The sequence below is a fragment of the Protopterus annectens genome, chromosome 2.part0 (assembly GCF_019279795.1).
Source record: "Protopterus annectens isolate FY-2018-M chromosome 2.part0, PAN1.0, whole genome shotgun sequence".
In the NCBI taxonomy this organism is placed as follows: Eukaryota; Metazoa; Chordata; order Ceratodontiformes; family Protopteridae; genus Protopterus; species Protopterus annectens.
Genome location: NC_056728.1, coordinates 674,180,672 through 674,194,717, shown reverse-complemented (window position 1 = coordinate 674,194,717; position 14,046 = coordinate 674,180,672).

The following is a 14,046-nucleotide window of genomic DNA, read 5'->3' as shown; positions in this document are numbered from 1 at the left end:
TATAATAATGCAAGTGTTTCTGAGAATCTGCATAACTATCCAATATGATTTATAATAATTTCTATGAATACAATATTTTACTCTATTGACAAAATGAATGTTTGTCACAAGTTTTAATAAGTTTCCCGCCAAAATGTTAAGGGAGACAATCTGGGATGTGGGCTGTCTCATGCACAGTGTCCATGAACTACTTCAAAAGCTTCAACTCACAGAATTCTCACAGAGAACTGAAAGCAGTTAGTATAACCTCTGACCTAGTTATCATACTGACACACCACAGATTCAGAAAAAATACTCTATTCATAAAATATGTCAGTTATAATGAGTTTAAATGATGTAGTTTCTTGTAGTAAGTAAATGTCTTATTTTTGAAGGCATAGAAAATGAAACATTTATTTAAATGTTTTTGAAAATCTACTTAACAGCAGCATAATAATCTGTGTTAAAAACTTCTGTTCCAAACATATACTTTATTATAATTCATTTAATTCATCTGATTGACAAGCATAAACAATTTTATAATTCTATTCTGGAAGAAATGTCATGTGATATATTTTAAAGCAGTAGGTTAGCATGATTGTAAAATCTGGTTACTAAAATGTGTTTGCTGTGCATTATTTTCTATAAAGCAGACAGATTTATTCTAGGGACAGCAAGTAGGATAGTGTTCAACAAAGACACAACTCAGTGAGATCAGATATATATATATATGTGTGTGTGTGTGTGTGTGTGTGTGTGTGTGTGTGTGTGTGTGTGTGTGTGTGTGTGTGTGTGTGTGTATGTGTGTGTGTGTCTGTGTATATGTGTGTGATGGCTTTTTTTTTTTTTTTTTTTAATAATGCAAGTGTTTCTGAGAATTTGCATAACTATGCAATATGATTTATAATAATTTTTATGAATACAATATTTTACTTTATTGACAATAATGAGTTTAAGTAAATGCTCATATACAAACAATTCAAGATTTTTTTTGGAAGCTGTTAATAGTATTCACATGACAGAAAATAGATGCATCTTAATATATGTAATGTCTGAATCATATTAGCCAAAGTTTTTGATTTAAATGAATGTTAGAACCTAATTTTCTCTCCTCTTGATTTCTAACATCAAGATTATTTGAATGCTATTTGAATACAAGTGTTATATATTATATAGATCTATATAGTAGTATGAACAGTTTAAAAAAAAAAAAAAAAAGTTTATTTTAGTTTATATGATGCTGTTTTACCAAATGTGTAGTTTTGTCTTGATAGATAATTGAATTGAAAACTGTTAACCTCAGTTAAATATAACTAGTATTAAATTGATAAGGTGGTAGCTGAGGTACTGCTGCTTAGGGTAGGGGGTTAACTTGAATAGTAAATACTACTCTAAGTTGGAGTTTTCAACTCCAGGCTGGATGCAAGGTTTAATCCTTACATTATTTTCACTTGTTCATTGTTATATGTATATAGTTTTGACATCCACAATATATTTTGTAAACTCATTGTCACTACAAACAAAATTGAATCCTATACAAAATCCCATAAGAGATTTAATAAATACAGCTATATTTAAAGGTACACCTAAAAGAGGAGATGTAACATTATTTATCTTGTTATTTGTTATTTCGATCATAAGATTCTTGAGTTTTAAAAATGTCAAATGACATCTTTAAAAGGAATTTCTTTAAACATTAATGGATTGAATAATCCGTGTAAAAGGGCAAGCCTAATAAGATACATTAATTTACACAAGGCCAATCTAGTCTTCCTGCAAGAAACCCATCTCTTGAAAAAAGATATTGATAAACTAGCCACTAATAAGTGTACAGTATTGGTTAGTTCAGAGCACACTCAGAAAAAAGAGGAGTGGCTATTTTATGGAATAAAAGTATGCCCATTCCTAAAACCATTAAGTCTTATCAGGATGACAAAGGAATGTTTTGTATGGTTACAATACAAATTAATGGGAAGACTTACACTTTAATTAATGTATATTGGATACCTGGAATTGGTATTAATACAGTGAAACATCATATTGATAAGATCATATCATTCTCTATAGGGATATTATTTTAGCTGGTGATTTTAATTGTATACTACATGAAAGTGATACTACCACTATAAGGAAAAGAAGAATTGCATCTAATGCAAAACATTTAAATGATTTTGCTAATTCTTATCATTTGAATGATATTAATAATCAGATAGATTCAAAATCATTACCATACACCTTTTTTCTAACAGATACAAAACTTATTCAAAAATAGATGGGTCTTTATTTCTAACCAGATGGTAACAGATTTAATTAATTCCAAAATCATTTCATGTCCTATATCTGATCATAACTCAATTGTTTTTGAATTCATGATAAAAAATACTCATAATGTTCAGATCAAAAGGATACCAGCATACTTAACTCAGCTAAAAGACTATAAAGAATATATACTTTCAGAAGTACAACATTTTCTAGACATAAATAATACTCCTGAAGTCTCCATTGTCTATGTTTGGGATGCCTTAAAATCATATCTATATGGACAAAGTATCAGATGGTATAATAATAAAAGGAAATATTGGGATAAGGAATTGTTAGATATTCAAAGTAAATTAGACTCTTATAAACATAATAATGAAGAAAATATTATGGACAAGAAAGTTATTGAAGAAATAACCAAACTAAATGAGAAATACAAAGAAATTTTAACTCATAAAGTTAAAATAACTTTAGAGAAATATAAGTTTTTGTCTTATTCAATAAGCCCCAAATACTTACATAGACTTAAAAATAAAACAAAAAGATTGAATAAACAAAACCATATCAAAGAAATCTTTTGTCTAAGGAAAAAGAAGAATGTTTCTAGTATACTAGAAATACTGGATGAATTTAGAAATCAATTTCACAAGATTAACCATAACAACATTAACATGGAACCTAAAGATAAAATAAAGGAGTTTATAACCACAATCATGAATAAAAAACTTAATAAACAACAGATTAAACTATTGGACAAGAGTATTTCATATACAGAAGTTATTACACAAATAAATAAGCTTAAATCAAACAAAGCACTGGGTAATGATGGTATTATACCAGAGATATATAAAATCCTTTCTAAAACTACATATTCATTAATACATAAGGTTTTTATTTTGGCCCAAACTGAGTTAATAACCCCCCCATCTTGGCAATATACATTTATTTCACCAATTTTAAAACCTAATAAAGATCCAACTAGATGTTCTTCATATCGACCCATCTCATTACTTAATGTTGATTATAAAATGTTTATGAGTATTTTTGCTGATAGATTGAAGACAATCATCCCCGGCATTATAGATATAGATCAGACGGGCTTCATTGTAAATAGAAATACTTTTGATAATATAAGAAGAACTTTAGCATTAATTGATTTTGCAAATAGGAAAAAGAAAGATTTAACACTTATTAGTCTTGATATAGGTTCAGCATTTGATTCAGTAAGTTGGGACTATCTGTTTACCTTAGTGAAATACACAAACGTCTCTGATGCATTTGTAAATTTAATTGAGCATTTATACAAAGGAACGCTGGCTTATATTAAGGTAGGAACATATGTTTCACAAAAAATACCCATTCTTAAAGGTACAAAGCAAGGATGTCCACTTTCTCCACTATTATTCACTTTAGTAATGGAGCCTTGGGCTAATTTGATTAGAAAAAGTACTGACATAGAGGGTTTTGAAATAGACGAAAATACAACATCAAAAATTCAGATGATGTTCTAATTACATCAGCAGGATCTAATTCTTCTATGCAGTCTTTATTTGATAAAATGATGAATTTTAAAAGTATTTCTGGTTTAATATTCAATGAAGAAAAACTAAAATACTACCTATATATACACGAAAAAATATTCTCATTAGTGATTTTACTAAATATGTACCCAATTCAGGTCAGATAACTTATTTAGGTATAATACTATCTAAAGATATTAAATCTATTATATATAATAACTATAATACCTGTTTTCTTAATATACAAAATCTTTTAATACCTGGAATAATATGTTTTTTACTAGGGAGGAGAGACTTACAATTATTAAAATGATAATATTCCCCAAGATTTTATACTTAATACAATCAATAATACTTTCACCTACAAAAATAATTATCAAGAAACTGAATACACTAATGTTAAATTTCTTATGGGCACCTAATAGACCTAGGATTGCATTAAAGAAACATACTAATAGCTGGTCTCAAGGGGGTATTTCTTTTCCAGACTTTAATTTATATATTCTCTCTTCTATTATAAAAGTTATTACTTTATTAATAGATCAGTCATATATCGCAAAATGGAAAGATTATTTGGAGCTAATTAGTATGCACTTCATGAAAATCTCCTTAACACATAAAAATATGATTGTAAATAACTCCATGTTGTGGTTGCTAAAGGAATTTTGTACTTCACCTATTACACCTAAACATATGGTTTGTTACCCATTAAATATTATTATTAGTTATCGTAACTTTATATTCATGCACCCTAAGTATAGGGAATGGAATTTTATTATATTCCCTATAATGTATACTCAGGGTATGCTTATGTCATCTACTTCTGAAGGAGCTCATTTAGCTATAGATAATGATCTAAAGTACTGGTATCAGCTGATATCTGATAATAAAGTTAAAAATCTAGATTTCTTAAAACAAGAATTTGATCTAAGAGAAACTTGCTGGTTAGAGGTTCAGATCTTTAGACAACATCTCATTGATAGAATAGATCTAATGTCTATAACAGTTAAAGAATCTATTCCAAAACTGATTGATTACTTGATATTAAATTTACAGCATAAAGTTTCTGATAAAGGTAAACTTTCATATATACATAAAATTATCAGACAAGAAACTTTTTACAGTGTAGATTCATACTGGAATTATTTCACCTCTATTAATGGGGACCCACCAACTCAACAAGATAAACAATATATATTGGAATCTGCTTATAGAACTACATCTTCCATTGTCTGGAGACTTTATACATGGAAATTTTTACATAGATCTTTTTATACACCTTTGATGATGAATAAAATAAATAATAAAGATAATCTATGTAAGAGATGTAATGTAGAAATTAATGCTGACTGGGCTCATATGTTTTATGACTGTATGAAGTTGAAAGAATACTGGAAGTCAATTAATGAATTTTTGCAGGCTCTTTTTACAGATAATTTCATTATTTCTAAGTCTCTTATATTATTCAACACACCTGTACCTCAATGTGTTAAAAAGATTAAGCTTCCCTTGTTATGGTCTATCCTAGCAGTGGCCAGGAAAATAATAACTAGAAATTAGATTTCAGATACACCTCCTTCGTTCAATGAATTTAAAAATGTTATGAATATAATGTGCCATATGGAAATAAGCACAATTAGAATGAGAACAACTAGCAAAACATCATATTATATTGTATGGGATAATTTACAAAATTTGTTAAAAAAATTCTAATTTCAATAGCACGGTATTTTAGTTTAATTAATTGATCTGATTGTAGTGGATGTCTTTGTAAATACTTTAGTTGTTTTGTTGAATATTATAATAATACCTATTTTTAATTACTTGTATAAAATTGTTATGATATTTCTCTTATATGTTAAAACAATAAACCTGTTTTGAAAAAAAGAATAACAGAGCAGGGTCCACAACTCATCATCTTGACAAAGTTTTCTTGGTCAACTATACTAGGGGATTCAAAAGGACAGTGTCAGGGAATAATATATGACTCAGTGAATACATAGCAAGATTTATCAAAGCAATCCATTAATGCAGTTCTAAGAAGGTATCATTCAGAGCCTATTCAAAACATTCAATGCCATTGTGTCTTTCCCTAAAATCAGCTGAGTGCATCCATTCCTTCTGTTTTTGTTTATAAGTCTAAAATATTTAAGAAGTGGAAGAAAAGAAAATATAAGCAGCTTGAAAACTACATTCTTTAGTTTTTAAAATTGCATTATTTCTCTGTCACTTCTTGTTATAGAAAAAAGAGATTGTCTAAACAACTGACCTCAGTTTATATTGAACTAGAGTTATAAATTCTGGTGTATTTCCCCCTCAAGCTGTAGTCTTTACAGTCCACATTTAGAACCTATCACTTTTCATAACTCGGAATGATTTTTTTCTTACCTTTGACTACTTTCCCAATGAACTCTTTTCTGTTCTCACTGTCTCACCACTCCAGTTGAATTTTGTGATGGTAATATTAAAATAGTATTTATAAAAAAAATGTTCCTATTACTATGGCTGTGGGAATCCCATAAGCACAGTCTCGAAATATACTTCTGAGAGTACATTATCTGAAAATAAAATTAAATGAAGTTATTCGTTTTCCTCAAAGTTGATGAGGCCTCAATGGTTATATATCCAGAGACTGAACTTGTGGCTGCAGTCACCCTACAATGGCGAGTTCAGAGAACAAGTGTATGTGTATGCATGTGTATGTGTGTGTGTGTGTGTGTGTGTGTGTGTGTGTGTGTCCGTGTGTGCGTGTATGCATTTGTGCATGTGTGCGTGTGTGCGTGTGTGTGTGTGTGTGTGTGTGTGTGTGTGTGTGTGTGTGTGTGTGTGTGCGCGTGCGTGTGTATGTTATGTGTTCTTCATAGGTTCATACGTGATTATTAGGGTTCATATTAAAACACTGAATGCTGAAAACAGTGAACGGTGTTTCATCGACACATAATCAGCGAACGCTGAAAATATCGAAATCACAGAACAGTGAAACAAATCGCTGTTCCACCCCCCCCAAAAAAAAAAATATTAAACACTTCCAAACACATACACACATACCCTAACACTAATTATACTCCCCCAAAAATCCAGTAAACAACTAAATACACATATGCACGTAACCCAACCATACATCTAACGAAAAAAAAAAACAGTAAACATTTTACAACATATGGACTTACCTTAACCTGCATCCTAACCCTAAGGTCAGTAACTGTTGCACAATCATGCTCAGGAGCTATACCAAACAAGGGACCACACTACACTTCAGAACACGGCAAAGCAATGAAGCGGTCAAGCAACTGCTTTCCCAGGGAAAAAATTTGCTGAACAGCCACTTCGCTGTTTTGCCTGTTCGCCCTACATGTGTCGACAAAAACGCATTCGACAAAATGCATTTTTGTCATTCTAATAGGAACCAGATTATTAGGTTTACAACCCTAGGTGGACTCCTTAGGCCTGTCCATGCTTCAGAAATGTATCTGACAAGTTTTGATACTCTAGGGTCATTTTATCGGGTATATGGCGGCTTAGAAATGGGTGGTCAAGCATTTATAGGCTGCCACTGTTTAATATGATTCCCCAGCCACTGGTCCAAGTTATACTGGAAATGAGTTTGGGAAGAACTCTGATTCACTTGGACTGGAATCATGTTCCATGGAATAGGAAGTCTCTGCAACACATACCTGTTCTTCCAACATGTCATATTTGTGTTGCAGATGGGGTTTAGGCCCCTAGACGGGGGAATCCTGATTCTATTTGTTTTGCAAATTTGAAACAGGTCCATCAGAGCAGGATCAGAGGATGCTTTATAGGCCAGGCATAGATTGCCTGTCAGCAATTTGTTGGAGACCAAGTACAGGGGTAGGGCTTTGATGTTGCCCCAGTAGGCCACGTTGCAGAGAACATGTTTCCTTTTTGTGAGAAACCTCTTTGGATTTTACAGTTTTTCTATATGCCTGGTCAGGTGCATGTCAAAGTGGCATTGTACTCAAAGACTAGTCTGATAAGGGCTGAGTAAAGCAGACATTCATGGACCTAAATGTCATACCCTTTTTTATAAGTTGTGCAATATATAAAGAATTCCTTACTACCATTGAGGCTTGATGGCCAAAGGCTAAATTACTGCCTACATGTGTTCTCATATCCCTGCTTGATGGTTCTAATCTTAGTGGTGTATTATCAATGTGGTAGTTTCCAGGGGTAGTCACTTTCCCAAGGGATACTATTTTGTATTTCTTGCAGTTGAGCTTTAAACCATAGCTCTGATCTCAGTTACTTGTTTGTGCCAGGCCTGCCTGGATGGTATTTTTGTCAATGGTAGATTCTAAGACTGTGCCTAGTTTGTAACAATCTTCAGATTGTGTCAGTCAGAGGCCCTTGAGATTAGCCTTGACTTCAGAGAAGTAAATGCTAACAAGAAGCGGCCTGAGCACTGACCCTTGAAGGGCTCCACTCCTGACTGGCCACTTTGTGAAGGTAGACTCCCCTACCCTAACTTCTTGGGTCTGATTTGTGAGCCAGGTGTCTATACAGCTGGGGTCATAGGGGTTTATACCTAATTTTCTGAGTTTGTCCACAATACCCAAGTAGGTTATTATGTCAAATGCCTTGTTCAGGTCAAGGTAGGCAGTATGCATTATTTTGCCCCATCCATTACTTTGGTGACCTTTTTGAAGAAGTCCACCAGGTTGAGTAGGCATGACCTGCTCTTCACAATAGGTAATTGAAGGAGCAAATTACACACAGGTGCAGTTCATTATCAAGTTAAAACTTTAGTCGTCTGTTCTAAGAGACAAAGATGATTCAATGTGGCTCATATATAATTATATTAACAATCCACAGAGTTTTAAGTCAGGCATATGGAAGTAGATTGCAAGTCCTTTCTTCTGGATGGCCCTCCAATCCAGGTCATAAAGTTAGGTCAGCAGCAGCATAGAGGGATGACTTGCCATACTTGCTGAGAATCACATGGAGGAGGCGGCCATGGGGGATAGCCATGTGAGGCAGAGTCACTCTGGCAAAGATGTAGCTCTGGTTCACATCTCTGTATCAGAATAGACATAACATGCAGTAACAGTGATGCAGGAAGTACTATAACCAGGCTGTACTATGCCATGCATCGAACATAACTCTCAACTGCCCAGATTTTCACAGACAGTCCAGATTTTTGCAACATAGTTTTGGTTTGTTCCTCATAAAATTTAAGGATTTCAGGTAAATCTCTGATGATTGATGTCAGTAAGTAATGACATACATTTGAGTTTCAGTAGTCATATCCTTCAGAAAATGTATGGTACCACCACTCCTGCTACTCTAATGACTTTTTAAATCTTTAAGAACAATATTTAAAATCTGCCGCAATTGTGTTGCTCCCCCCCCCCCCATTATTTTAGACTTTATCCAGATTTCTGGATATATGAAGTTGAGAGGTATGGTGGACTGGCCACAGTTCACATCAGACATAGACTACATTGATGATAGAGCAATGAGGGCAGAGCACAGTTGTCACCATATGCATTGTTGGGGAGGGCCACAGTGACAGGTGTCAGCAATGGACACTGTGTACAGGGGGATATTGGTGTGTACAAAGGAATAATGTTGTGTACAGGTGATACTGGTGTGGATTAGTATGTGTCTCTCTTTGTCTGTTGATTGGGGACAGACATGAAGACTGGTCAGGGAGGGTGGTGGTGAATTTCATGTGATGTATCTTGGTAGAGATAGGGGGTTTTGATGTATATGTGTGACTGTGCATAAATGCAACTCCCACAGATGATGCTGCACTGTGCTGGGATCTGACACAGGAGTTATCTGCACCAATCTTGTACCTCAATCTTCATGGGGGGGGGGCACCATCTCTGGGGATTGTCACTAACATGGCTTACAACATGTGCAGAGAATTAAATGCACCATAAGCATGAATGCTGGATGTCCTGTAGATGGTTTCAGTCTGAACACCCTGTCCACATCTGTGCCATACTTCTCAAATAGCGATGTCAGGAGCATCTCCATGTCAGTTAATGGTAACTCCTCAGTGAAGCCTCATCTGAGGCCTTTAACACCTCTGCTAGGAAGGTTGTCATTTTGCATACATGACCAATCATGTTGATGGTTCTACACCATTCATGGTCATGTGTACAGTGATCAGCACTGACAACATTTACTTACCTACTCAATGAAGTCTCATCAGATATACTAAAAAAGGCCTGGACTTTCTTCTCAATGAGGACCATCCCCAAGTGTGTTCTTTAGGAGTTGCAAGGCAATGCCATTTCCTGTCTGGGAGAACCTCTCTTTCCTCTTCTTGTCTTTCTTTCAGGCATACTTACCTGTAAATGTAATGATGCACACATGCAAGCTGTCTGACTGTTTTATCCCTCTCACTCATATCTCAGTACCATACAACATAGATCCATTGGTACCAAAGACTGTATTACATTTCGCTCATGAAGATACATGTTAGACAGTGGTGAAAAAGTTGTAATTATTTATGACTGTGTGGCATGCGTCAGTCTGTCTAAGACGATATTAGTTTAACTGAAATTAAAAGTCGGGCACACAAGATGCTTTTGCAATGCTAGATATCCTTCTGTATTGATCTTAGTGTACTTCAATAAGATCAAAGAGCCATACTGACACATGAGTGTGATCAAATGACTAAGGATTGTAGTTCTAACAATGGAGATGAAATAAACATGTTTATTTGCAAGCATGTGAAGAAACAACTGATATTTCAAACTTTCATCTGTACAGTGATAAAAGGAGCACATGACAAGACACACTGGACACTATTTGTGGAAATCGTCTTCAGTTACATCAAGACCCTCCATGGCAATGCTGAGGTTTGTTCTAAATTAGTACTTAACAGTAACACTTACACTGATCCTGTTGACTTAGCCAACCTGATAGCAGATGGGCTCATCGCAAACTTTACCCCTCGTCCCTCCCAAAGGCCCTTTCAACATCCCTCATACCTGTCCTACACCTCACATCTCTGTAGATCAAGTGTTAAAGGTACTATCCAAGGCAAAGAATACAACTTCCATGGGACCTGACTGTATCCCAGGCTGTATTCTGCACCATCTCCAGCAAGAACTGGCTTCGCCATTGAGCACCCTATTCAACCACAGCCTTAGTACAGGATTCATTCCAGCAGAGTGGAGAACTACCATTGTCATCCCCTTGCACAAATTTGGTGCCACTACTGACCCTGGAAATGATTGCCCCATTAGTTTGATAAGTCTGATCTGTATAGTCATGGTGCATATTATTATGGAACTCATAAACAAGTACATAGACAATCTCAAAGCACTTGACCCCACCCAGTTCAGATTCGTCAAGGGCAGATGTTGCCTTTTGAACCTGGATGACTTCTTTGAGACTGTCACCAAGGCCATGGATGAAGGAAAGTCAGTACATACAGTTTACCTTGACTTGGCCAAGGCCTTTGACACAAACCTTCACTTGGGCATCATCGAAAAGCTAACACAACTTGGTGTAAATCCCTATCTCATCAAGTGGGTGGCCAACTGGCTCACCAACAGGACCCTCACTGTGAAGAAAAGCATGTCCTCCTCTGATAGCAGACCTGTCACTAGTGGAGTTCCACAGGGATCTGTCATGGGACCCCTACTGTTTGGCATCTACTTCTCAGAGGTCCAGGCAAAGACAAAAGACCAGTGGCTGACCAAGTTTGTGGACGACTGTAAACTGGATGCTGTCATTGACTCTCCAAGTAATTTTAACATACTGCAAAAGGATCTCACAGCAACTAATGACTGTGCCAAGGTCATGGCCTCAAGCTAAATCAAAAAAATGTATCATCATACCATTCGGCAAAAACATGGCCACTACTAATTACCATATCAATGGCAACTCCCTAAACACAAAACCTGTGGTGAGAAACCTGGGTACTCTGATAATCTCACATTCAACCATTATGTAGTGGCAGTAGTCAGAAAAGCTTTTTACTTTGTTCATCTCATAAGTAAAGGGATTGCATCCAGAACAAAGGAAGTTATTACCTCTCTATACCCCTCCTTCATTAGACCAATAAGTGAGTCTAATGCCCCATTTGGTATGTACCTCTCCAAACATCTGCACCAACTGGAAAGGCCACAGAAATACTTCACAAAGAGAATCCATGGCTTCCAACACCTGTCCTATGAGGACAGGCTCAAATCACTATCACTCTACTCGGTATTGTACAGATTGCTCAGAGGTGATCTGTATCTCACCTACAAGGAATCTTAGACCATGTCCTACTACAGATGCTCCATATCTGTAAGTCTAACTCTTCATGCATTACTTGCTCAAAAGGCCTGAATCTAATATGCAACATCAACAAAACCTGCTGGAGAGACAGGTTGGTCTCCCAGAGGCTGCTCCATCTCTGGAATAGACTTCCCATACACGTCAAACAGAGTACTTCACTAACCCTCTTCAAGCGCAATCTTAACGAGTGGATGAGGAAAACCACAAACTTGTCAAAGGGGTTCCACCTGTGTCCCTCACTGACAGGGGTAACAGGTGCTGACTCAGGTTTCTTTTTGGGGATAAACTCTTGGCTAGGCTTATAAGGGCCCCAGGTACATTAGCCTAGTAACCTCCTATGATCCTATGAAATATGAAAATATCTGTATATTCATTAAAGAGTGTGCTGGACTTATACTTGTATTATGATGTATTGCATTCTTGTTTTAGCAGAGACTGTGACATCTTGTCTCCTCTGTATAAACACATGTTGATATTTAAGTTCAGATATGTGATTTAGAAATATCAGGTGTGTCACAGAGTAACTTTTTCCCTGATTTCTGCCAGGACATATAGGCACATGTCACCTGTGTCAGTGCTTCTGATTTATCAGCAGTCAAAATGACCATGTATGTGGGTTCCTGACACCCACCAGTCAGTAGCAAAAACATACAAGGAAGACTCTGCATAAACACAGGGATATCGTGTTCTGTGTCTCAAGAGTCTACAACAGCACAGATAATAACTCCACAGCAAATATGGTTCATTAAAACTGTGTTCCCCCCTACAGTGTTTGTCACTATAAATGTTGCAGTGCAACATGGCCTAGCAGTGCTTTTGACTAGCATCTTATGTTACCCATCCTACCAATGTCATACATTCTCAATGAAAGACAAATTATGCATGCTTCATTACCTTAGACCACTAGTGTGAGATACCTAGCCTTAATAAGTGTGCATCACAACAGTATGCTGTGACCTAGAGGAAGACACCTATGATCATGTCACTGACACCTCCTATTAAGACCCATATAGTGCTTCCTATAGGTGTATGACTGAATGGCCCCTGTCTAAGCTCAGGTACACAGCCACATGCTAAGGACATATTACAGCATGGTGCATAAGTGCAACATAGGCTTTATAATCAGCCCTTAACAAACAATTCCTAATCAGAAAATGAAAATACAGTCACCTCAGTCTATCACAGAGAAATGCCAGGCCTACATGTTTAGGCATGACATCTAACCTGATTCCAATCACTCACCTTCTTCCACAAACACTAACTGACATAGGAGACAATATGAAAAAGAGAGTGAAACCACCAGTGTTAAAGGTTATATAACAGAAGCACGTGTACTGTCTGACCAACACTCACTGAGACACAGGTTAAAATACTTTCTTCCCATAGCCAAAAACCTTGTGGGGTCCTGTGTCAAAACAACTTACCAAACAAATGCAGAAGTGTAGCTGGTTCAACCAGTGCCCTGGGCTGAACTCTTCAAGTAAAGAGCCAAAAACAAAAAAAAATTGCTTCACTGTCATAAGTCAATCTGTACATTGTACATAGTTGGCTTATTACAATTAGAGCCCCCCAGTAATTCCACTGCAAAGCAAAAAAAGGAAAAAAAATGTACATTCTCCTGGCAGCCCATCAACCAGGTGGCCAGATGCATGACAATCAGAATTTGTTAGAGATTTGGGATGCATGGCTAGGCTTAGAAAGGTTCATGGGTTCATAGGCTGGTACTAGGCCATCGGCCCTAGGGCCTATACAAGCCTAGCCATAACAATTCCCTGGCTATTTCTTCCCACACTATTTACTTCCCTGGTAATGGTGCAGCATAGGCCCAATATCAGGGATATTTTTTTAAATACTACACTAATTCACTTTTAAAAAAGGGTAATAAAACAACAGATTTTGCATCAGTGTCCGTCTTCTGAGTAATAAAAAGTATGGAACTCTAATGACTCACAATACCGAGTAACTGTAGTCCTCTCTGATTTATCAGAAAATCAAAAAAAAATTAAGAGGGACAAGGTAAATC